General features: G+C 40.1%; 1 long non-coding RNA gene across 1 annotated transcript in view; it reads left to right on the plus strand.

The window, feature by feature from the left end:
* Positions 1–22307, plus strand: part of LOC105466238 (uncharacterized) — a 30878-nt gene extending 8571 nt beyond the window's left edge. The window contains exons 2-3 of the long non-coding RNA XR_011625433.1: positions 20973–21100; positions 22001–22307. This is a non-coding gene — a long non-coding RNA (uncharacterized lncRNA). The remainder of the gene's footprint in view (positions 1–20972; positions 21101–22000) is intronic.
* The last annotated feature ends 485 nt before the right edge of the window (positions 22308–22792 follow it).

A 22792-nucleotide genomic window follows, 5' to 3' on the forward strand; every position in this document is an offset into this window, starting at 1 on the left:
ATATATTATTACCAGGTAGGAATATGCATACCTACCCTCAAAGGCTGAGGGAACTGAAAGACCAAAGAAAGAGGCTGACAAATCCAGTTTCTTAGAAAGAAATATTTAATATGAACAGAAGCTATGTTTCAGGCGGCCACTAGAGGGCGAATCCTTGCACTGGCCCTCTGGAAAGTGTTCTTTATACAGCAAGCCTTCTTTGGGTAAAACATATGCAGCTGGTTATGTCTGAGACCCTTTAGTGAAACTGGTGACTATTGGGGAAGTTAGATAAGCATCTTTATGAAGGGTTAGCTATGCTGCAGGGATTGTTCCTTTAGGAGGGGTTAGCTATGTTGAAGGCATTGCTTCTATATGAGGAATTAGCTATGTTGCAGGCATTGTTTCTTTATGAGGGGTTAGCTATGTTGCAGGCATTGTTTCTTTATGAGGGGTTAGCTATGCTGCAGGCATTGCTTCTATATGAGGAATTAGCTATGCTGCAGGCATTGTTTCTTTGTGAGGGGTTAGCTATGTTGCAGGCATTGTTTCTACACAAGCAGTTAGCCATGTTGCAGGCGTAGTTTCTTTATGAGGGGTTAGCTATGCTGCAGGCATTGCTTCTATATGAGGAATTAGCTATGCTGCAGGCATTGTTTATCAGGGGTTAGCTATGTTGCAGGATTGTTTCTTTATGAGGGGTTAGCTATGTTGCAGGCGTAGTTTCTTTACAAGGGGTTAGCTATGCTGCAGGCATTGTTTCTTGACCTTGCTGCTGGAATGCCTTGATATGCTGGAGTGAAACATCTGTCCTTACAGCAGTTTTGCTGCAAGATGGCATTATTCTTGCCATGCAACAGGCTGTTTTCCCACAATAATTTTGGAATATAGTGTTTATTCTCTTAATATCTGAATGTGAGTTTAAGTTACTAAGTGGAGTTTTCTATCTTTCATTCTGCCATTTTTGGGACTGGCTTTTGTTCAGTAATTTTAATTTCTGAGTGTAATCAGAGGATGAGCTCAGATAAATTATCCATCCCTTATAAAATGAATATTGAGGAAGATTTGGGGGAGTAAGTTTAGGTTCAAGTGAGTTCTATATCAGATGAACAGGTGCCTGACCTGTGAAACAATCTGATTAGCAAAAGTACCTAAGAGAGTGGTATCCTCAATCTGGGATCACTTTGAATCTGCCTTTAAATATAGACAGTGGTGATGGGAAGATTTTTTAAACTTGCTATAAGCCAGTTCCACTTCTTTAACTTAAGAGAGATTAAGGTCTGGGGCAAGATAGAGGCCGTTTAGGAATTCATTTAGTATTTTGTAACTTAAGTAGGAGTAATTTGAAGAGCCCACAAGACTTCCCAATTAATCCAGCTTCCTGGGGCCTACTGGGAAAATATAATTTCATTGAATGTTGTCTCTATGAGCCCACCATTGTTTTTGAGAGTAAAATGTGTACCTTGGAGCTATAGACCGAATGTCTGTGTCCTTCCAAAATTCATGTGTTGAATTCCTAACCCCAAGTGTGATGGTATTGGGAGGCGGGATCTTTAATAGGTGATTAGGCCATGAGAGCAGAGCCATCACAAATGGAATTAGTGTGCTTACAGAAGAGTCCCCAGAGGGCAAGCTTGACCCTGCTGCCGTATGAGGACTCAATAATATAGTACCACCTATGTGTGGGAAAATTAACCCTCACTGGACACAAATTTGCTGGCACCTTGATTTTGGACTTCCCAGGCTTCGGATGGTGAAAAGTACACTTCTTTTGTTCATAAACTATTCGGTCTATTGTATTTTGTTAGAGAATCTCCCAAAGGCTGAGACGGAATATTGGTTCCAAGAAGTTAGGGTGTTGCTGTAATAATGGAAATGTGGTAGCAACTTTGAAACTGGGTAATGACTAGAAGCTGGAATAGTTTTGAGGTGCATGCTAGCAAGCACCTATGTTTCCACAAGTGGCCTTAAATGATTAATTCCAGCGAGGGCTCAGAAGGAGAGAAGGAGAGCTGCAGAGAAAGGGTAAATCTTCTTTGAGAATGCCAAGATGGCCATAAACCCAATGTTCATAGAAACATGGATGACAAAAGCCATTTTGATGAGGTTTCAGACAGAAATGAGAAACATGTAGTTGGAAACTGGAGGAAAGGAAATGCTCATTATAAAGTGACAAAAAAATTGGATGAACTGTGTTCATATTCTAGTGTTTGATGGAAGGTAGAACTTCTGAGAAAATGAATGGATAGTTTACTCAGGAAATTTCTAAGCCAAGTGTTGAAGGTGGAGCTTGGTGTTTCTTGAAGGCTTATAGTAAAATTCAAGATGAGAGAAATGGTCTAAAATGTTGTTAATCAAAAGGGAAGCAGATCTTAAAATTTTTGATTCTCAGCCTACCCACATTGAAAAAAAAAAAATAAGAAAGCTGGCCAGTTGTTGTGGCTCACACCTGTAATTCCAGCACTTTTTGAGGCCAAAGTGAAAGGATCATATGAGGCCGGGAGTTCAAGATCAGCCTGGTCAACAGAGCAAGACTCTGTCTCTACAAAAAATTTTAAAATAATTTAAAAATTTAGTCAGGCATGGCAGCACACACCTGTAGCCCCAGATATTTGGGAACCTGAGGCAGGAGGAAGAGCTGAGCCCTGGGGCTCAAGACTGCAGTGAGCTATGATTGCACCATTGCACCCTAGCCTGGGCAACACAGCAAGACCCTGTCTAGAAGAAGAAGAAGGAGAAGGAGAAGGAGTCATCCTCCTTTTAGGGAAAGAACAAGGGCATGGTCAAGTGACCATTTGATAAGGAGACTGATAAGGATTGGGCATGTAGCACAAGCCAGGTGCTCTTTCTCAAAACAAGGAAAGAATAACCAGGAAGGAAGTTTGGAGATTACAGAATCCGTCTCTCTCTTTACAGGCTTATGCAAGGACCTGGAGGGAAGAATGATTTCAAAGCTCTGCTCCCTGAATTTGAGCACAATCATCCTGGGCTCCAGTGGGCCCAGGTGCAGCACAGGTCATGGTGGTCTCCCTCCACACAGCATAGACGGTAAACCTCGGCAGGGTACATGTGGCGCCATCTCCAAAGAAGCACAAAATGCATAAACCATGGGGGTATGGCTACCCCACCCCCTAGATTTTGAAGAATGAAGCCAGGCAGAGCCTCAGGCTCAAGGCTCAAGCAGCGGGCTACCGTAAGTTTGGGGCCGTCACAGAGAGTCACCACTAGTGTTATGCCTAGCAAAGCCATGGGGCCCCTCCTCCAAAATTCGTATGTTGAAATATTAATTCCCAATGTTATAGTATTAGGAGGTAGAGTCTCTGGGAGGTGATTACGCAGAACTCTCGTGAATGGTATTAATGCCCTAATAAAACAGACTCCAGAGAGCTAGCTCACCCTTCTATCATATAAGGACACAACAGAAAGGCACCATGGATGCATCAATAAATGGGCCCTCATCAGATATCAAATCTACTGGCACTTAAATCTTGGACTCTCCAGCCCCTGGAACTGTGAGAAGTAAATATCTATTCTTTATAAAGTACTCAGTATTTACTATTTTGTTATGGCAGTCTATACCTCTGTTTCTGGAGAAAACTGGATTTAGTTAAGATCTTTCCTGCAAAGATTGTGTGTGATGAGGAAGCTTTTGAGGTACCACACCGTAGTCTGGACGGGCTTATTGTATCCCTTCCAGGGTGAAGCCAAACTGAGGCTGAGAAGTTTTTGAAATAGATACTGAACAATACGTATTAGTCACTTCCATAATAGGAAAATATGTATTGGTTGTCGATTGAATAGAATCAGAAATGTAAATACATATGGTGATGGGCCCCCCCACCAGGTTACTTTAGGGTGTAGGTCCTCTGCTTGGCCCCTGAAGACCAAGTGGTGAGCCAAGGCAATGGTTACCAGCAGAGGACCAGGTGTTCCTGGGAACCCAGACATCCTGGAGCGTACAGGTTACCTACCAAGAAAAACTAATCCATTGCATGCAGTAGGCAATGAGCCAAAAAATAGCTTAAAAGCAGCTTAGAAATATGTAGCAGGGAAGGTCTCTGGAGTTTTCCTGTTGCTGCCCAGGAATGTCCTGTATATAAGTCCTAAAACCCTCATGTACTCGTTGAGTTTGGTCACTTAGCTCCTTCCCAGGGTGTGGGGACATTCTTCTAAATATTCTTGTTTTTTTTTTTTCTCATAACAAAATAATATTGGGTATTGAATAAGGGAGCCTTAACAAATGGGACCACAGCATTTTAGCTGTAGTAGTCTACCATGAAGCAATTTTCATTCTTCCCAGGGTTAAGAATAGGCAAAATCGGGCTGTTAAATGGAGAAGCAACGGGAATGATCATTCTTGTACTAATTTTCTTTTATATAAGAGATTTTAATCCTTGAAAAGTCTGTTTTTAGTTATATTAAATCTTATAAACTATTTTAACTGGGGGCACGTGGGGTCCTGTTTAATCGATCCAATTTGTAAATGCCAAATAATCGATTTAAGTTTAATTTGTTATTCATTGTGTTGGAACATAATTTAGAACAATGGGTATTATGATTGGGAAATTTAGGAAAAGAAATGAAGTGAAATATATCTATTTTTCTCTATTTTATATTTAGCTATTCTCATAAGATGATCAGGGTGTCTTGTTTAAATCTAGCAGGATCCCCAAGTGTAACTCTAATTTGAGCTCCAGTATTAAAGCCATGAACTTTTGTCAATTGCTGTATTGAAGTCAATACTAAAGTTAATTCAGGAACTACGTTGCAGAGGTATGAAAGCCAATCAGTGCATTTTTATCTGTTATATCAATTATTTTAGTACATTTTGGATTTCCAATTGGGTTAAATTACAAAACTTTGTTTCATCATCATCATCATCATCAATGAATTATTTTAGGAGTATCAGTAGTATTTCTTCCCCTTATATAATTTTTCTTTCTTTCTTTCTTTTTGTTATGGGCTTCTAGCCAAATAAAGACATGGTTTTTTTCCTATTTATGTCTGATAACTCATAGTACTGAACTTCTAGGTGGTTAGAGAAAAGGGGAGTGGGAGAAGAGTAAAAGTGGACCGCCATATGAGTATCTGTCTCTTGTTCCAAGGCTTCCTAGTTCACTTCACAGAGATTGGAGTTCGTACCTTGAGATTCATAGTGGTCTCTCACTGGGACAGCACAAGTTAGTTCGTTTGTCCAAAGTGTCAGTCTGTTAGGTTAATATGCAGATCCATTTACTAAAACCCAAACAAATGGTTAGAGGTCTTGCAATATTTAAGCAATGGGGTAACTTTATTAGGTGTTCTGGTAGGGGTTTTAGACATTAGATATTTTTTCCTTGCCCCTTTGGGTTAAACACTGGGTTATTGGTCTCCAAGGGTGTGACCAATGCTAGTCCTCAGGGTCTGGGGAGCTTGAAGATTGCTGCTGATAACAATGAAGTACACAGCAGCAACAATGATAGGTAGGCCACTGCTTCTATCAGAGCAATACTGATTAAATCAAAGTGTCATTTTTGTACATTGGGTGAGTACAATCAATACCTTCCTCCACAGGGATCAACTGAAACACAGGGGAAAACTAGAGTTCTTCACTCAGATAATGATTGTCTTAGTCTGTTTTGTGCTGCTGAAACAGGTCAGGGTTATTGGTCTAATTGTCTAAGGTGTTATCTGAGCTCATTGTCTCATGACTGAGAAAATTAATGAGCGTCAACACAAAAGGTGAGGTTGGAGTGAAAGTTTAATGAGCAAAAGAAGAAAGATCTCTGCAGCAGACGGCGGGAGCCCTAGTGGGTTGCTGTTTTTACAGTTGAATCCAAAAGCTTTTATAAGAAACTCCTGTCATCTCTGTAGCCGTTTGAGTAACTTCTCTTATCTGAAAAGCTGTCTGCACAACTCCCCCTTACCTATGTAGTCGTGGGTATGTCTCTAGGCAAGCGCAAAGCACCGCTTTTGTTTGTGTAACTGTGGTTTGTGTGAGGTAAGCCCCACCCCTCCCTGTGCAAGTTCCCATGGAGCCCACCATGTAAATATCTGAAAAGGGGAGGAAACTTTTTCCTAGGGGCCTGCCAATTACACAAAGAACAAAAAAGGCTTTTATGCTGGACCTGCCTGCTTATCGATGCAGGTGCGGCCTGAGTTTTCAGGATGTTTTTGCCTGTAGCTGTAATTTTTCAGGAAGACTGCTTCTCTGAGGACCAGCCTCAACTGTTTGCTTAATTGATTTTTCCTTTTCTTCTCCCTCATTCCATGCCCCCTTGGGGAGGAGACCCTAACTGCTGTTAGGAAGATTGGGTGTTGATCTTTCTGGCTACTTCCTGCCAGAGAGGGGCGTTGTGTGGGGAACAGCAGCCGGGATTCCTCCTGGGGCTGGTGTACGGGTTCTCAGGAGAAAGGCACATTTATGTATGGTTCCATTTGCATTGTCGTTTAAAGCTTGATAGCCTCGAGGTGAAAAGAAACAATTTAGCTTATTAGAGGACATGTATTAAAATGAGAACAGGAGGGGAAGGACAGCTTGAAAATCTCGAGGTTGCTGAAATGCCCTGATTACTCGTTGCTATAGTTATTCTTGTTAAGATTTGGGTGAATGGGGTTTGGCTTTGGTTAGCTTCCTTTGTCTTCTCCTTCCAAACAGAGACCTCTGGGTTATGGGCACTCTATTTACTCTTATTACCTGGCAGTATTTGTAGGATAATTGCCCAGAACTAGAACACTGTTCCAGATTTTTACATCACCCATTCCTTTCTGTCTCCTCAGAGCTGCAGCCAGAGATTGCTGGTTGGTTCACAGGAATAAGTGGGGTTCGTTTTAAATGCAGGCAAAAACTTAAAAACAACTAGTGAGAATAGATGTTAATGACAGATGTATGATAAGTTTTGAAACACAATTTCTCTCTCTCCATTACACATTTTTGTTAAAAACAAATCAAAATAGGACTGAGTTGTTTGCAGAATGGACTTTAGTCTTATCCTGGGCCTGATTATTTGTGTAAAGTGCAGCAAGAATCATTCTTTTCACATACACCTTTTAGATTGGCTTTGATGGAACTCTGTTCTACAAGGAATCTCAGACAGGATTTTCGGAAGCTGCACCCAGCCATGGGTTCGTGTCCTCAGATACCTGTGAGTTGGGTAAACTCCTCTTTTTTTGAGGTCCCAAGAGCATGTGTTTCCTGGGCCTGTCAGAAAGTGACATTCTTTACTCACTGCAGGTTAGGAACCAGGTACGGGGACCGTATAGACAAGGTATGAGGTCAGTTTTCCCAAGGGGCTTTCATTGGCTCTGCAAATGGAGCTTGACTCCTTAAAGAGAAACACACCCTTCCAGTCAAAGCCTTGGTAAAACAACCAGTTTTCCCCATTGCGTCTTGTTGCAAAAGAAAATGAATTCTTATTGGACTGATGCAAACAACTATATTGTTATAAGTCAAGAATACTCATAACCAGTTTCTGAATTCTAGAGGAACCAGGAAGAGAGAAACAAGCATGTTTCAAATTTTGTTCACAGGAGTATACCTTACTTAATTGTTAAAAGCTGTAGCTAGTTCAAAAGAAAGTTCCCTCAACTCTGAAAAACAAAATAAGGATCAGCAATGTTCCAATCAAAATCAAAAAGCTAAGTTCAGTTTTCTATTACTTCAATCCATTCAGTTAACTCTTGTTCTGCCTGATATTCATAAATGTTTCAGCTTTCCATGAATCCTATGCATTTTTCTGTTGTCACAAACCTGCATTTGAGAGTACCTGTTAAAGTCCTACAGCTGATTATAAACCATACTGTAAAGGGGATTAAAACAAGACAACAATTGTCTGTAAACAACAAAATGTCCAGGGTGGTTACAGTCAGAAACACAATTGACAAAGAAATTTGGTTACTGCTGTGGTTTACAATAGCTTAACATAATTTTAATTATAATTGATAACATATGTTCAGACATCATAACCTTAGATATTCCATATGGTTTTGGAACATACTTTTTGTTTTTCATTTTTGTTTTTGAGACAAATTCTTGCTCTGTTGCCCAGGCTAGAGTGCAGTGGTGTGATCTCAGCTCACTGCAATCTCTGCCTCCTGGGTTCAGGTGATTTTCCTGACTCAGCCTCCCAAGTAGCTGGGAATACAGGTATCTGCCACCGTGCCCAGCTAATTTTTGTATTCTTAGTAGAGACAGGGTTTTACCATCTTGACCAGGCTAGTCTCAAACTCCTGAGCTCGTGATCCACCCACCTCGGTCTTCCAAAGCGTTGGGATTACAGGCGTGAGCCACTGCACCCAGCCAGAACATATGCTAATATTGTGCACTGAAATATATAACCTGAGGGTGGTTAAATATCATTTTGGCAATCCCACATATCCAAACATGTCAAATAATCCTGTTTACCTCTCTTCTGGATGCTCCAGGGGCCCTCTGTAGCACTCAAAAGCTAGGGGTCAGGAAAGACAACTTTGAGATTGAAGTTTGATTTGGGGAAGCCGGTTGAATATATTAGAAGTTTAAAACAGTTGATATTATGAAATACAATTTTAGATTACCATAAGTCATTTATTCTGACAAAATGATGACTCAAAAATTTGAAAAGGCAAAAACCTTTTATTAGCCTTTACTATTACATGAAAATCCTGTTCAAGACAGAGAAGGCCAAATTTCACCATTGCATTAGCCTACTGTTAGTGTTAACCCCAATTTTTAGTGAAACCTTCTAGACAATTCTGTCTAATCTTAACAAGTTTCACCATGAGGTGAGATTTTCACAAACCTTTTATAACACTTCACAAGTTTTGCTAAAGAGCAGATTAGTGCCTTAAGATAACCTTGTTGTGCTTTTATTTCAATGCTCAATTTACAAAAAAAAAAAACCCTTTTGAATTTAGTCAATATGTTCACACAGAGTTTTCTTTGCAAGATTAATTGTTACAATTTTTCCCCAATTTGCTTAAACCTTCACTTTATCTCATTTAAGACAATCCTTTATCTCTAGGCAAAATGTATACTTCCATGCCTTTTTTTTTTTTTTTTTTTTGAGATGGAGTCTTGCTCTTTTGCCCAGGCTGGAGTGCAGTGGCATGATCTCGGCTCACTGCAAGCTTTATCTCCCAGGTTCACGCCTGGGAGATCACAAGCTCAGGCGATCGAGACCATCCTGGCCAACATGGTGAAACCCTGTCTCTACTAAAAATAAAAATAAAAATAAATTAGGTGGGCGTGGTGGCACGTGCCTGCAGTCCCAGCTACTTGGGAGGCTGAGGCAGAAGAATCATTTGAACCCAGGAGGTGAAGGTTGCATTGAGCTGAGATCATGCCACTGCATTCAAGTCTGGTGACAGAGTGAGACTTTGTCTCAAATAAATAAATAAATTAATTAATTAATTAATTTAAAAATAAATAAATAAATATACCTATAGCTTGGATTCCACTTTCAATTATGCTGAACACTCTTTAAGAAAATCCTTTTTCGGCCGGGCGCGGTGGCTCACACCTGTAATCTCAGCACTTTGGGAGGCCAAGACGGGCGGATCACGAGGTCAGGAGATCGAGACCATCCTGGCTAACATGGTGAAAACCCGTCTCTACTAAAAAATACAAAAAAATAGCCAGGCGAGGTGGTGGGCACCTGTAGTCCCAGCTACTCAGGAGGCTGAGGCAGGAGAATGGCATGAACCTGGGAGGTGGAGCTTGCAGTGAGTTGAGATGGCGACACTGCACTCCAGCCTGGGCAACAGAGCGAGACTCCATCTCAAAAAAAAAAAAAAAAAAAAAAAAAAGAAAATCCTTTTTCATTGATCAGAACTTTATAGAGAACATAAAGTGATCCTTATCATTTCTCTTACCAGTTAGCACCACTACCTGTTCACAATCATGTTCAGGTTCTCCAGTTTCCTCTGGGAGGAAAGTGGCTGGGTTCAGGCAAGGACAGATTTTCCATGAACTTTGAGGAGGCGATTGTTAACCAGAGACTTTCCTTAGAGGACAGCAGTCCTGCTGTGTGGGGTATAAACAGGTTATTTTCCCATGGTTAACTTGGTGGCCTCTGGAACCAGCAAAGCCACTGCTGCCACTGCTCGGAGGCAGGCTGGCCGTCCTTTAGGTACCAACTCGCTTAGGTAAATGATGGCTGCTGCGCTGGACCTCCAGCCTGAGTCAAAACTCCCAGGGCCATTCCCTTCCTTCCTGGTAGATAGAGACTGAATCCTTTCCCTATGGGAAGACTGAGGGCTGGTGTTTTAAGTAAGGTTTGCTTTAGCTGGTTGAAGGCTTTCTGAGCCTCAGTTTCCCGGGTCAGAGGGTGAATTTTAACTGTCTAAATTTCTTTTATGAGGTGATATAAAGGGCAAGCTATTTTACCATAACCCGGTACCCATATTCTGCAAAAACCTTTAATGCCCAAAATGCTCTTAGCATTTTATGAGTTTTGGAAAAGGGAAAGGAGGAAATGGGCTTAATCTTTTCCTCACCAGGTGCTGTGGTCCCTTTTGATAAGACTAGACCTACACACTTCATTGAAATCTGACAGAGCTGAGCTTTAGATTTTGAGATGCTATATCCTCTTTCAGCTAAGAAACTGAGGAGAGCCTCAGTGCCTCCCTGACTTCCTTGGTTGGGGCACAGAGGAGAGTGTTATTTACATACTGCTAAATTTCAACTTGAGGGTGAGAAAAATTAAATAGATTTTTGGACAGGGTCTGCTTCAGCAACTTCCTTCTGATGTCAGGGGCTACCTAACAAATCTGTTCGTTATTGAATTGGGAGACAGGGAGGTGTGTTTCACTAAGTTCTCTCTCAGCCTTTCCATAAAGGCCAAGACATTTTCATCTGTTTTTTTTTTAATCTATCATGGATAACTTAGAGTAATTAAGAGGTTTGGCACTGGTTCTTTGCAAGCCTTTTAATATGCACATCAGAAAATGTTTTCTTTCCCTTGCAACTATGGGATTACTAGACTCCAATTAGGGTTTTCAAGGGGGCACTGTCTCTCTTCCTATTGGGAATGAAGATGCCGTCTCTTTTTCACCCTCTTTCCCGTTTTGACTGGGTTTCTTTTTTTGACTGGCTATAGGGGACATGCTATTTGTCTCTGAATTTTTCTGCTGAAGTTAGGGTTTGGTGTAGGAGTAACCTAACATGTCGCCATGTAAGATCAAACACTTGAATTAGATTTTGGAAAGCCTCTCTATATATCTACTGGGGTCATCAGAGAACTTGCCTGGGTCTCCCCTTTGTTTGTCTAAGTTTTTACAATGAGAAGGGAACTTGAACTCTAGTAGCACCATGTCCATTGGACATTTCTTGCAGGGGCAACAGCAGAATTGGGGGTTGCTCAGAGTGAACTTCAGGGTCTGAGAGTTAAAGAAGATTCAAGCTGTACTTGAGGGAAGTGCAGGGTTGAAGACAGGTTGTTACCCATCTAAAAAAGGAGTAGGAGACAAGGCATCCCTAAGCTTCCTTTTTTTTGGAGTGACCCAGGGTAGAAAGAAAGATGAAAGGGCATCCCCCTTCACTTCTTTCCTCCCATCCTCTGGGTCCCAGTGACCATCATAGGTGCTGCCCATGGATGCAAGCATGGTTTTCACCCATGGATCCAGAAGAGCTATTTGGCGGGAATAGTCACACTTAACTGTTCATAGCCCTAGTCTTCCTCTGGTGCTTCCCCTTTAACTTCCTAATCTTGCATAACCAATATAGCCACTAGGTCACCCACGTAAGGGGAGACAAATTGTATGGGTCCTGGGAAAAACTGTGTAATAGTTGTTGCTGGGAAAGTCCCCCTAATGAAGGGAGGGTTCTGGCTGTACCTCCATATTCCACTATTATGGCCCAGACTACAGTATTCATTCCTACAGAACAGGCCCGGCTGACTTCCAAACATAAAACCCTTCTTTGTTTAAATGCCAACGTAGTTGGACGCAGAACAGGTGTCTCAAAAGAACATAAGGATTAAATGGCTGTCATCCCTTTGATGGGGACAGCACTGATGATAGAATTTGTCTCTCACGGATAGCTTCCTCCAGATATTGAAGGAGGAGTTTTTCTGTCTACAAATGGGACATGGAGCCTGGTACCCAGTAGAGGGAATAGGAGGGAAATGAATTGGGAAACTAAAGGTTTTGGACAAAGGGAAAAACCTTTGTTTTTTCCGTGGTGAAAAAATTCCCATTCCAACAGGTGGCGTGGCAGAGATTGGAACACCAAGTAGTAGTCTCCAAATGCTCTCCAGACGAAGGTTAGAGAGGGAAGTTTGAGGAGTGATAGGCCATCCCTGCAACGTGCCCCCAGTAAGAAAACATTGGTCCATCTCATAGAGAGGCTGTTTAGTTCTTCTGGCCAGTGCTGGCTTCTCACATGCAAAATGAAACAGCTTAAATGGATGGTTGGGGGATAGTCACTCGGGGAGAAATAACCCCCCATCCAACACCAGTGAGTACTATTATTGGGAAATAAATAGGTCTTAGAATCCCCCAATTTCAAGAAAATCACAGAGACAGCAAGGTTTTAAATTACATTCTTGATTTCTCAGGCACTGGCTGACTTTACCCAGTAAGATTATATCCCCAGGTTGTAGAAACACCCACAACATTGCATACAAAGAAGGGATAGGAGATATAATAGCCATGAAAAGAATGGAAGAAAATGTGATATAAAAGTCTGGAGGTCCTGTTGTCAACACTCAATGGGCAGTCAGGAACTGGAGTTAGTCCAAGGGTCTTCAGGTAACACTGAGGTGTAGCTTCAGCCAGAAACCTTCAGTTGCCCCAGGACCTCCTTCCAGCCCCACACAATGGCCAGGCCCTGTGTGAGAGGAAACTGGATTGGAACAGAGCCAACATTCCCAACACTCAAGGGCAACTGGGGGATTGACAAAGTCCTCTCCAGCAAGTTTGTCCCCTGAATTTTAAGGCTGGCAGCCACACTTATTATATCTAAATGGCTGACAGGGCCCCAGTGTTTTTTTCACTCTTGAGAGGAAAAAAAGAAACAGAGGGCGAGAAACTTTGAAAATAAAACTAGAGTTAAGGTTCTGCTCCTACTCACCCTTTTGATGATCCCAGATGAGCCCCCACTAATGAAACAGATCAGGGTCACTGACCTTGTTGTCTAAAGTGTTGTCCAAGCTCATTGTCTCATATCTAAGAAAATTAAGAGGCGTGATTACAAAAGATGAGGCTGGGGTGAAAGAAGAAAGCTCTTCAAAGCAGAGATGGGGAGCCAGAGTAAGTTGCCACCTTTACAGTGAATTCAAAGCTTTTATAAGAAACTCCTCTCATCTCTGTAGCTATTTGAGTATCTTCTCTTATCTGAAAAGCTGTCTGCACAACTCCCCTGTACAGGACCCTGCCTGCTTATCTGTGCAGGTGCAGCCTGAATTTTCCCTAGGCTGCTCAATTTTTGCCTGTAGCTGTACTTTTTCAGGCAGGCTGCTTCTCCAAGGACCACCCTTAGCTATTCACCTAACTGATTTTTCCTTTTCTTCTCCCTCACTGTTGTAACAGAATATCAGAGATGGGTAACTAACTTATAATGAAAACAAATGTATTTCTTATAGTTCTGGAGCTAGTAAGTCCAATATTGAGGGGCCAGCATTTGGTAACCTTCTTGCTACATAACATGACAGAAAAGATCACATGGACAAAAGAATGAGGAAGAGATCAAACTCACGGACTAAGCCCTTTATAATTTGCATTAATCTATCCATGATGGTGGAGAGCTCATGACATAAAAACCTCCCAACATGCATTGGGGATTAAGTTTCCAACACGTGCTTTTGGGGAACACATTCAAACCATAACATTTTGTCCCTGGCCTCCCAAATCCATGTCCTTTTCACATATACAATATACTCCTTCCACCCAATAACCCCCAAATCTTAATTTATTCCAGCATTAACTCAAAAGTCTGAAGTCCAAAGTCTCATCTGAATAAGATACGGGTGAGACTTAAGACACAATACACCCTGAAGCAAATTCTCCTCTAGCTATTGTCTTGTGAAATCAAAACAAGTGCTTCCAAAATACAATTATGGGACAGGCATGGGCCATACATGTCCATTCCAAAAAAGAGAAATGGGGAAAAAGAAAATAACAGACCCTAAGCAAGTCCAAAACCCAACAAGAAAGATAATATTAAATGTGAAAACTTCAAAATAATTTTTTAGTCCATGGGCTGCCTTCTGTACACTTTGGGGTAGGCTGGGCCTGCAATGTCTTGAGCAACCTCAGCCCCATGGCTTTACTGGGCTCAACCAATGCTTCAGCTACCTGAGGTTAAAGTCTCGTTCTGTTACAAACTACAAAATGTTAGGCTCCCTATGTAATGGAAGTTAACACGAGGCCAATCAGATTTCCCAGACAAGGCTTTAATTGTGGGGCTTGAGCTCAAGCGCAAGAGAGAGAGCAGAGGCACAAGGACCTTCTGGCTGGCCCCTTTAAAAAAGCGAGCAGGAATTTTTTTATCAGGCAAAGCATAGGCATTGAAATCAGGAGTGGGTTTGCAGTGGGCATTTCTTCCCCTTGTATACAAGGTTGAACAAAACATGTGAGGGGTGGGGTATGTAGGTCAGCATACCTGGTTGTGATGGCTATCTTAGGTAATGGTCCACTTGGGGGTCTGGATGGTGGCAACAAGGCTACAAATCAGTAGTTCAGCATTCTTTCCTGAGGTAGGACACTCCACAATCTTGGTTATTTCCTAAGGTATGTTCCTGGAATTCTTTGAGCAAAAGGACTATTAGTGGGTATGGCATCAGTGAGGTAGTGGTGTGGGTTTTCTGATCAGTAGGAATGCATGAAAGAATGCCCTAGTGGGGCTGAGTTGAAGCCAGTTCCCATCCCTACTCTGTTTCAACCCTCCCTGAGAAATGTTATCCTGCTTATTTTTAAAGACAAAGGGCTGAAGGTCTCCTCTTCTGAGTCTGCTTCCCGCTAGTCAGGGACATCATCGCTGCCTAATTTTTGAGGTCATAAAAAGTCCCTTGCTGACTAATTTAATGTGTTATAGGGGCTTAGCTCCTCCCCATAGGATGCTAGGGGTTGAAATCCTTGCACCACCATCAGCGTGGACTGAGACCTAGAAGACATAAGCTTTAACAGTCTGCACCTCTGTTGAATATAACAAATAATTATTTTAAAAATCAAATAGCACCCAATGATCATTAATAAAATGTTTAAGCCTAGTTTAACAATGCTTATAAAAATAGATCAGATGTCATTTAGAATCTAAGTGAATAGGCTGGAAAACCAGTCTCTTGTTGTCTGAAATATAAGGCAAACAGATTTTTAGTAGAGGTATTTCTATAGAAACAGAAGAAAAACAAATGTTAATGGTGGGCATAATGTATCCAGATGTTAGACTCAATGCATTTTTAGTTACAGAGGAGGAAATTAGTGGCATTCTGGCACATTATTCTCATCTATACTAGAAGGAATAAGCTTCAGGTTGTAGGGTCTTAGAAAAAAGGTAATAGCAATTCTATTAAGTCAGAAAACTGTAAGGTAATTTTTTAAGTGTTAGTGTGGAGACTTGTAGCCCAGAAAGAATTTAAGATTCAGTCCAAATTGCAGAAAATCATAAAAACCAATAAACAATGGACAAGGCTGGAATCTAATAACAGGTGTCTTATAAATTATTGTTGTAGCATAATTTTTATCTCTCTAGCCTCTCACTTTTATCAAAGACAAATCATGATAGGACTGATTTGTTTGCAAAATAAATTTCAGTGTTATTATGTATGGCCTTATTATTTGCATAAAGACTGGCAATAATAATTATTTTCCTTATGGGTTCTCTTCTTAATTGGCTTTGCTAGAACTTTGTTCCATAAGGAATCTTGGATAAGACTTTTTAAGGTCATGAGGTCAGCCACAGATTTATCTGTGCCTGCAAATACTTGTATTCTCCTCTCAATGCCTCAAGATAATCTGAGGCTCTTGGACTTGTTAGAAAGTGACATTCTTTACTTACCGAAAGTCAGAAACCCTCTACAGGACCATATAGGCAAGGTATGAGGCCAGTTTTGCAAAGGGACTTTTATTGGCTTTATGAATCAATCACATGTTTTAAAAAGTAGTTTGAAAGCAGGCTACTCCAGTCACACAACCTTGGTAAAATAAACAGTGCTTCCGATTGTTTCCTGTTACCAAAAAAACACAGATTCTTATTGCACTCATACAAGTAACCATATTCCCATAAGTTAAGAATACTCACAAATTTGGGAGAAATCAAGTGGAGAGAAAGGAATATGCTCTAAATTTTGTTCACAGGAGTATATTCTACTCAACTGTTACAACACATAAATACTTCAAAAAACTGTTTATTTATTCTGGAAAATAAAATAAAAAAGATAAGCTGCATTTCAGGAAAAAAGTGACAAAAATTATTTTAATTTTCTATTAGTTTAGTCCATGCAATTAATTCCTGTTCTGCTTAATGTTTATGAAAACATTAGCTGCCCCAGAGAGCATTGGAAGTTGTTTTCTCTAATCTAATGGCTCGATTTCCAAAGTTATCAGAAATCTGCATTGAAAAGTGCCCATCATAGTCCTATATCTGATTATAAAACTGCCTTTTGAAAAGGATCAAAGTAAAACAACAACTGTGCATGACGAGAGTCTCAGAAAAGCCATGGTTAATAACGCAACTGATAAGGAAATTTGATTATTTTTGTGGCATCCAAAAATTTAACATAATCATAATGAGTTCTGGTAACATATGGAAACATATCAAAATTATCAGGCTTGCACAATTCTGGAACACATATATAAATAAAAACACATGGATACACATATATCACCCCCCCCCAAAAAAAAAAGCCAAACTCCACTTTATGCCTGATGATGCTTTTTGTATGATTTTAACATGCTAAATAAGCCACATGTGTCTTTGGACTTCAGGAGACCTAATATCTAAAAGGTTAACAACGTTGAAAGGGCTATATTTACAATATTATTTTGGAAAGCTTGTCAAATATTAAAACACTTGATATTGGCTGCTCTGCCTAAGGAGTAGCCATTCTTTATTCCTCTACTTTCTTAATAAACTTGCTTTCATTTTACTTTATGGACTCATTCTGAATTATTTCTTGCAAAAAATCCAAGAACCTTCTCTTGGGGTCTGGATTGGATTCCTTTTCCAGTAACATCTTTCTGGCAAATCCTGAAGGGCCTATACTGAAGAGACCCCTGACCCAAAGGAAAATCGTCTGCACACAACACCAATTGGCCAAGTTTGGGTAAGTGGGTGCATTTACATGGGTAAAGAATGGGATTGAGTTAGACACCCAACTTAGGGGAGTTAAAGAGTCTCTCCTAGGACAGATGGGGTTAAAGGCCCATCTTGATAAAAGGCAAGGACGCTTTACCAAACCTGGGATCAAGGCCTAACTTAGGAAGGTTAGAGTCCTTCCTAGGATTTAGGGAGTTGGAGGCCCCTCTCAGTAAATTCCCTCTCAGCTAAGAACAGGTTTGGCACTACAGGATGTTAACTGGTATTCTCTTTGGATTAATCTCTCTTGTATTCTTTGCTGATGGCTATGGGTGACAGGATTAGGTATGTACAGGATTGTGGGACATGGGGTGCTTTTTCCACCCTAAAGGGGAAAGTTGAGAGCTGATGGGACTGCTGGAAAAGATTCCTTTGTTACCAACAAGCGGCCACCTGAGCTTTTGAATCAGTGTTGCTACAATGGGGTGGGGGGTCTTTCTCTGGCCTCCTGAGCTCTTCGCCTTCCCCACCCCACCACAGGCAATGTTTTTCTCCTTTCCCTTTCCTTTCTTTCTTTGTGTAAACTGTTGAATGAATAGTAAAAATCACTGTCTACATCTGTCAGATGTAACCATGTGGTGGTACTTTCTCTTAGTCTCCACCTTCCAGGGGACAGAAATGTTGGGATTCATGTCATATCTCTAAAAATTATCTTGAGCATTTAAAACCTTTTGCAAGCTCAAAACTGGCTGCTCTAGACTCCCTCTGGGAAGAGCAAGGAAACCAACCCAATGCTGTAGCTCAGCAGCTAAAGCTTTGCCATTTTACAACGGTGACCCGGGTTCACTTCCCAGCTTAAATAATAAGTCCTTACTGCTGGTTTGGTACCTGCATGACTCATACCATTTGTTGATTATCTTCTCCTCCATGAACTATCTTGAATTTTCCTTTCTCTGAGCCAGAAATATTTGCTATGTGGCCTAAATTCAGGTAATAAGGGATTTAAAAGAATTTTTTAGAGTGCTATAGTTAAAAGTCAGCTTAATTAAAAGTGGATATTCAAGCTCTAACAGCTTGGGACTCATTGGGAAAATCAGAGGAGGCACCAAAGACCGTTTTGGGAAAAACCTCTGTTTTCCTCATGAAACCCCAGGAATTGGAAGTGGATAGATCCTTCTCAAAACCTAAGGCTCTGTTCTGTTTTGCATTGCATTATCTTATGGTTTTGACTTTTGGGGGTATCAGAAATTACTTCACATTATGAAAGAGATTTGGTGTGTAATAAATAGGTAGGGAATATACTTTTAGGGATGGCTAATGTCAGTTATCGGGGGATACTCATATCTTTGCATGTTTGGATCAGAGAAGCATGCTCTTGGCCACCTGGAAAGTATGAAAATATCCCCACCTCCCACTGAGAGATAAGACTTCCATGGGAGATGGGCTGATTCCCTCTTTTGGGGTTCCATGATCTGATATAAAAATCAAACCCTTAATTTTTGGGAATCTCGTTTTTGCCTTCCAGTTGTGCCTGTTTATTAGGCCATAAAAGCTACATACTTTCCTGGCCCTGTTCCTCCAAGGGCTCCATCCTGAAGCCAGTAATCTATTTAAGAAACTGGCTGTATTAATCTGTTTTCATGCTGCTGATAAAGAAATACCTGAGACTGGGAAGAAAAAGAGTTTTAATTGGACTTACAGTTCCACATGGCTAGGGAGGCCTCAGGATCATGGCAGGAGGCAAAAGGCACTTATATGGTGGCAGCAAGAGAAAAATGAGGAAAAAGCAAAAGCAGAAACCCCTGATAAACCCATCAGATCTGGTGAGACTTAATCCACCATCACAAAAATAGCACGGGAAAGACTGACCCCCATGATTCAATTACCTCCTACTGGGTGTCTTCCACAGCACATGGGAATTCTGGGAGATGCAATTCAAGTTGAGATTTGGGTGGAGACACAACCAAACCATATCACTGGCAAATGAAAAATCTTTCAAGTACTGTATCTTTTGTCTGTCTGTGTATTTATATGTGTTGTATATGTGATGTCTATATATGAGAGAACTTTGATTAGTTGGCTTAAAAATAATGAGAGCTTAAATCAAATATTTTTTCAGAAAAGTAAAAACTGTAATGTCTTTTAGGTCATGTGACTTTAGTAATCTTTGGGAAATTAAAACAGCTTTAAAGATTATTGGTAAAATAAAGGCATTTTGTCTAAATTAGGCAGGTACTAAATGCTTTAAAAGTCATAAATTGCTTGACTTTTGAAAATTATTCAATTTACCTATCTAGGAGCCATTAGATTCTAGATAAGGCCTGGGGACATGTGGAGTTAGCTATGCCCCATAGCTATGAAAAGGTTAATAAAGAAAAGATATTTTATACAAGAAATGATCTTGTATGGCAAATTCTTGATTTAAAGTAAAATGATTCATTGTTTAAAAAGAGGGATGTTTAGGACAAGTCAGAAAGTCCAAGCATGTCTTTTTAAGTCATGAAAGGATTCGTGAAAGGAAATTTATGCAAGAAATGTACAATGTAAATGTTATTAGGCCTCTTAGATGTTCCATAAAATGCCACTATGACTCGTAACTGTATAACTTACCTGCTTTACAGTGAGGTAGAGCCTGAGGACATGTGAAGTTAACTCTCTAGGCATTTCGGAAAGAGTCAGTTATCTGCACTTCTCTCTGATGTCCTAGGCTCCACACCTAGTACATAATTAACATTGCTTACTTATCAGGTTTTTCACCAAAAACAAAAGTTTCTAAGAGTTAACATTGTAACATGTAATTGAGACTACTGGAGGAACAGTTTTATATGCAAGGTGTGTAAGGAAAGTGAAATGTGTTTTTGGTAAAAGATTATAAGAAGGCATGGGAATTTGGATTTATTTTGCCCAGTTTAAAGGGTTAAAAGATTGTTTTAAGTGAGATAGAAAAATCTAAAGGTTTGAACAAGTTGTGAAAGGTTTACAAAAAATTAATTGTAAAATAACTTCTGTGTGTGAATATATTGGCTAATGTTAAAGGTGTATTATTCAGTTTTTCTGTAAATTGAACATTAAAATAAAAGCACAATAGGTTTTTCTTAGAGCACTGATCTGCTCTTTAACAAAAATTGTAGGGGATTATAAAAGGTTTATGAAAATCTTACCTTATGGTCAAACTAATTAAGATTGTTTAGATTTGTCTATAAGTTTTAATAAGAATTGGGATTGAAATTAATATTACACTAATATAATGGTGAAATTTGTCTTAGTTGGTATAAAAATCATACAGGAAACATTGTCAAATATGAAATGGTGTTTGGCTTTCTTTGGGCTGTATTTGTGTAAATATGTTATTGGTATGTGTCCTAAAATTATGGGAAACTCATATAATTGTGATATAACTTAGTGTATGTTATTAATAGTTGTAATTGTTATGTAAAGTTGTTGTATGCCACAGAAGTAACCTACATTTCCTTATCAATTGTGGCTTTAATACTGGCCGTCCTAATTAAGACTTTTTGTCATTCAGATAATTTTTGCCTTGTTTTGATCGTCTTTAAAAGCTGGGTTTATAATCAGCTACAGGACTTTCACAGGTGTTCTTAAATGCAGGTTTCTAATAACTATGGAGACTGTGACATTGGAGTAGAGGAAAACCTTTCAAGACTTATGGAGAGCTGAAATGTTTGTGAATATCAAACAGGACAGGAGTTAACTACATGGACTGAACTAATAGAAGACTAAAGTAATCTTTTTTACTTTTTTGCTTAAAATGTGGCTTATTCTTTGCTTTATTTTTCAGAGTCAAGAAAACTTTACTTTTGAGCTATTGAAAGCTTTCAACAATTGACTAAATTATACTCCTGTGAACAAAAATTGGAGCATATTTGTTTCTCTCTACCTGATTTCCCCAGAATTTGGAGAGTATTTGTGAGTATTCTTAACTTATAGTTAAGGCAATATAGTTATTTTCATAGGTATAATAGGAATTTTTTTGGGGGGTGGGCACAGGATGCAATTGGAAAAATTGGTTATTTTACCAAGGCTTTGACTGGAATGGCATGCTTTCCTTGGCCGGGCATGGTGGCTCACACCTGTAATCCCAGCACTTTGGGAGGCCAGGGTGGTTGGATCACAAGGTCAGGAGATTCAGACCATCTGGCTAACATGGTGAAACCCCATGTCTACTAAAATTACAAAAAATATTAACCATGTGTGGTGGCAGGCGCCTGTAGTCCCAGCTACTCAGGAGGCTGAGGCAGGAGAATGGTGTGAATCTGGGAAGCAGAGCTTGCAGTGAGCCAAGATCACACCACTGCACTCCAGCCTGGGTGACACAGTGAGACTCTGATTAAAAGAAAAATCAAACTTGATTTATAGAGCCAATAAAAGCCCTTTGGGCAAATGACTCATACCTTGTCTATGCAATTCCTGGTCAGGGTTCCTGACCTGTGGTAAGTAAAGAGTGTCACTTTCTGACAGGCCAAGGAGGCCCAGGTTATCTTGGGACCTCAAAAGGAGAGGAATTTACTCAACTCACAGAGATTTTATGGAACAAATCTAAGGCTGGGCTTGGCTTTGAAAAGGTCTTATCTGGATAGTTCCATCAAAGCCAATTTAAAAAGCTTAAATGTAAAATAATTATTCTTGCTGCACTCCATACAAAAAATCAGGCCAAGTATAATAAAGTAAATCAGTCTTACCATGATTTGTCTTTAGTAAAAGTGGGGGACTGGAGAGAGGAAAAAAATAATGTTTCAAAAACTAGGGTACACCCGTTATTAGATTCTAGTCTCATCAGTTGTTTTTAAGACTTTTTCTGCAATTTAGGCTGACTGCTTGTTCGTGTAAATCAACTGGTGATCTCCGACTATAGCTCAGAAGAAAGAAGAGTGATGAGTAATGTAAAAAAAAGAAAGAAAGAAAATTGAATCAACATTCCAGTTCTGGGCGCACATTGGAATCAGCTGATGACCCCATGTCAGCTTGGTTCCCACCCCATGTCTGCTTGGTTCCAACGGTTGCTGAGTTCATGGAAAACCTTATTTCGTTTACTTGGGAAATTTTTACTTATTTTGCTTTACTATTGTGAAATATATTGCGTTTGTACTCTGTGTAGAAATGCAGGAGAAGCTTACTGAATGTTTTCTTAAATTGAACAATTATTAATCTTCCAATTATTACCTATTGTCAGAACTCAGATTTATGAAGGTCCCTCACCATACTGATGCTTTCTGACTGAGCTGCTTTCTATCCCAAATACAAGAGACCCTAACAGTTAGTCAGAAATAGCATCACCCCTATTCAGCCTGAAGAAGTGACAGAAGATGAATCTTTGTCCATCTACCATCCCTAGGATTAAGGGTTCTCTTAAAAAAGGGAGGGAGGAAATATTAGAGGCCTTTGAACTGGAGTGCCCCTATCTTGATAAGGAACTGGGTAAGATAAGGCTAGACCTCTTGGGCTGTGTTCTCAGTAAGTTTGGCATTCTAAATCACAGGATGAGATAGAAGGTTGGCAGAAGATACAGGTCATAAAGACCTTGCTGAGAAAACAGGCTGCAGTAAAGAAGCCAGCTAAAACCCACCAAAACCAAGATGGTGATGACAGTCTAACCTCTGG

Source organism: Macaca nemestrina, chromosome 7, assembly GCF_043159975.1.
Source record: "Macaca nemestrina isolate mMacNem1 chromosome 7, mMacNem.hap1, whole genome shotgun sequence".
Lineage (NCBI taxonomy): Eukaryota > Metazoa > Chordata > Mammalia > Primates > Cercopithecidae > Macaca > Macaca nemestrina.